We start from the raw sequence: 4,093 nt of genomic DNA on the forward strand, positions 1-4,093 counted from the left end.
AGAAGGATATGTTGTAAGTTGTGGTGTACCACCTTCAAATGTTCTCATACAAAAACCCTGTAGGATATATTAGTAGTATTTACATAATTACATGTCTAAAAATAAATATATACATAATAGCTCAAAAAATTATGAAATCAAGCATTTGTGGGTTGCCGAGTTTTACTAATCTAAATCTTATCAAGTATAAATTGAGCAATTCTCCATACTTTTTTTTTTTTTTTTTGTATGTTTTCTTTCTAATCCAAATTTCAACTTAAATGCTCTTTAGTTCTTAGGGTTTTGAAACACTTGGCACTTACTAGGTTTCCCTTCTCCATAATTTCCCTTTCAAAGAGGCACCACTACATGTCACCCTTGTCTTTATTAATTGTGTTTGCAAATAGTAGATCAAAATATAGGCACCATTACATGTCACCCTTGTCTTTATTAATTGTTGCAAATAGTAGATCAAAATTGAGGCACCACTATATGTCACCCTTGTCTTTATTAATTGTGTTTGCAAATAGTAGATCAAAATTGCAATTTGAATTTGCAAATAGTAGATCAAAATTGCAATTAAGGACAAGCTTAAATGACATTAACTCTAGATGGAAAAACGCATTATATGAATATTCTTAGAAAATGAAAACTTAAATGACATTAACTTCAAATAAGTGAGCTTATTATATGTTTATCCTCAAAAATGAAAGAAATATAATTCAATAAACCATTTATGTTCAAATGTCCTACCAAATTTAACCATCAATTCAACATACAAAATGTGATGTTAACAAAACATGTGGTTTACGATGATTAAAGTAGTGTTTACAATGATTAAAGTAACCATGTTCATGTTTACAATGATTAAAGTAATTATGTTCAAATGTCCTACCAAATTTAACCATCAATTCAACATACAAAATGTGATGTTAACATGAATTATAAATTATGTTCAAATGTCCTACCAAATTTAACCATCAATTCAACATACAAAATGTGATGTTAACAAAAACATGTGGTTTACAATGATTAAAGTAGTGTTTACAATGATTAAAGTAGTTTTATTAAGATAGAGTAGTTGTAACATTAAATATTGAACTTAGCATTTCATAACCCAGGGAAACATTAATTTGAAAAGCATTTATAGAATGTGAAATTAGAATTTTAGAATGTGAAATTACATCCTAAGACAATGTTATTATGATGATCTACAATGTTGATTATGATGATCAATATTGTTTTCTAAAATGTATACTATGATAATCTACAATGTTGATTATGATGAAATGTATACGCCCACCACCATATCTCTAACATTAGATATAAATACTAATGATGTATGTAAATACAATAATGATCAACAAAAAAATTAATATTTCTAAGCACTCCAAAGTTCATGCATTAGATATAAATATTAATGATGTATGTAAATACAATAATGATCAACAAAAAAATTAATATTTCTAAGCACTCCAAAGTTCATGTCAGTTAAATAGTGATCAACAAAGGCCTAATAGACACCAATATCTAAACATAGTGATTAACAAAAACCTAATAGACACTAATATCTAAACATTCATTATCAGTGTGCTTAAACATGGATTGTAACTATAAAGCAGTGCATGTCAAAACACTTGTTATCAATGTGTTTTAGAGCAGATTATAACTACAAAGCAGTGAATATAGTGAATATAGTTCATGTCAGGTAAATAGTGATCAACAAAGGCCTAATAGACACCAATATCTAAACACTCATTATTAGTGTGTTTAAACATGGACACCAATATCTAAACACTCATTATTAGTGTGTTTAAACATGAATTGTAACTGTAAAACAGTGCATATTAAAACACTTGTTATCAATGTGTTTTAGCGCAGATTGTACCTACAAAGCAGTAAATATCTATATTCACTTGTTATTAGTGTGATATTCATCGCAGTGCATATTAAAACACTTGTTATCAATGTGTTTTATTAACAAGTGTGCTTCATCGCAGACTGTAACTGCGTAAATATCAAAACACTTTTTAAGCAATGATATAACAAGGGTAAATAGTAATGTAACAAAGGTAAATAGTAACCACACAGTAATGATATCATGTTTATGTTTACTGATATCATTTAATAATGGTAAATAGTAGTGATATCATGTAACTATTTACCATAGTGATCAATATTTCACCAAATATCGCATGTTTATTATTCTTAATATTGTTTATTATTAATAATATTGACTAAGTGTAACTATTTACCATAGTGATCAATATTTCACCAAATATCGCATGTTTATTATTCTTAATATTGTTTATTATTAATAATATTGACTAAGTGTAAGGAAATAGTAGTTAATTATGTCATGTTGCTCGACCAACTGACATGTTTCTTATTATTAATATTGTTTATTATTAATAATATTGCCTAAGTGTAAGGAAATAGTAGTTAATTATGTCATGTTGCTCGACCAACTGACATGTTTCTTATTATTAATATTGTTTATTATTAATAATATTGCCTAAGTGTAAGGAAATAGTAGTTAATTATGTCATGCTCGACCAACTGACATCAACTGTCAGTAGAGCTGATGGAGTAGAGCTGATGGACAGTTGAGCTGATAATAGTAGTTAATTAGGTCAGGTTGCTCGACAGTCCATAGTGCTGATAAAGACACAACCGTTTAGGAGAGAAAAATAATGCCATCCAATATATCAGTATTTTCTGAAACCCAGTGTTCATGATGTGAAATTCAAATCAACTGTCTACAATGCTCAGAAACACCATGAACATTTAAATGTATTTTCTTAATAATGAAATCCAGTGTTCATGAACATTTAAATGTATTTTCTTAATAATGAAATCCAGTGTTCATGAACACCCTGAAAAAGCCAACATTCAAGATGCATTTGCCATCATAGGAAAAAACAACATTCAAGATATATTTTCTGAAACACAGTGTTCATGATGTGAAATTCAAATCAACTGTCTACAATGCTCAAAAACACCATGAAAAAGTGAACATTTAAATTTATTTTCCTAATCATGAAATCCAGTGTTCATGAACACCCTGAAAAAGGCAACATTCAGGATGCATTTGCCATCATAGAAAAAAACAACATTCTAGATGCGTTTCGGAGAGAAAAATAATGCCATCCAATATGTCAAAGTATTTTCTTAATCATGAAATCAAAATAAGTCAAAGTATTTTTTTAATCATGAAATCCATGTGAAATTCAACTCTCTAGAATGCTCAGAAAGACCATGAAAAGCCAACATTCAAGATACCTTTGCCGTCATATATTCAAACTGAAGTATAACCAACAAAAAGCAGTGATTGTATAACTATATTCATAGCATGATACCACAGTGTTCTCAGCGTTCTCAAAGTAGATCCATATAAGTTATGCATAGCATGATACCACAGTGTTCGCAGTGTTCTCAAAGTAAATCCATATAAGTTATACATAGCATGATACCACAGTGTCCTCAGTGTTCTCAAAGTAGATCCATATGAATTATGCTAATAAACAGTTGTTTGGTAACAGTCCTCAAAGCACATAGACCACGTTTTTAGAGTAGATTATCACTATCTACACATCAGAGATGAGCGCAGCAACGAATGAAATTGAAACCCCAAACTGTTGCGGTAGCGTGACTGTGCAAGTGAAGCATACAAATAGTTAAATGTTTAACTGGCCATGCATTAAAAGTACTGCCAAAGAGATCATAACTAACCGAAGAACCTCAGAACAGTCATGAATTTGGAGTCTGGACATAGCCAACAGGCAGTTCAGAATATTGGCCGAGAAGGACCAATACCTAACGACCCATAAAGGCAACTCCAAGTTGTCATCTCCAACGACCTTCTCACCGAAGCAGCTGTTCTGCAATATTGCCCAAGAGCCAACTCCAGAGAACAAGAAGCCACGATACAGCTGCTAAATATACTCCAATATATTAATCCTGCTTGGCAGAATAAGAAAGGTGGCTATCAAACCACTGATAACGACTACTCCAATATCTTCATCCTCCTTGGCAGAATAAGGGTGGCCATAAAAGACATTTGAGATCAAGTCTTGGAAAATAGTACTGAGATGAACAATCACATTACATGCTC

This window comes from Pinus tabuliformis, chromosome 4_2 (genome assembly GCF_031772625.1).
Source record: "Pinus tabuliformis cultivar Carrire ecotype Pingquan chromosome 4_2, CPIR1, whole genome shotgun sequence".
Classification (NCBI taxonomy): Eukaryota; Viridiplantae; Streptophyta; class Pinopsida; order Pinales; family Pinaceae; genus Pinus; species Pinus tabuliformis.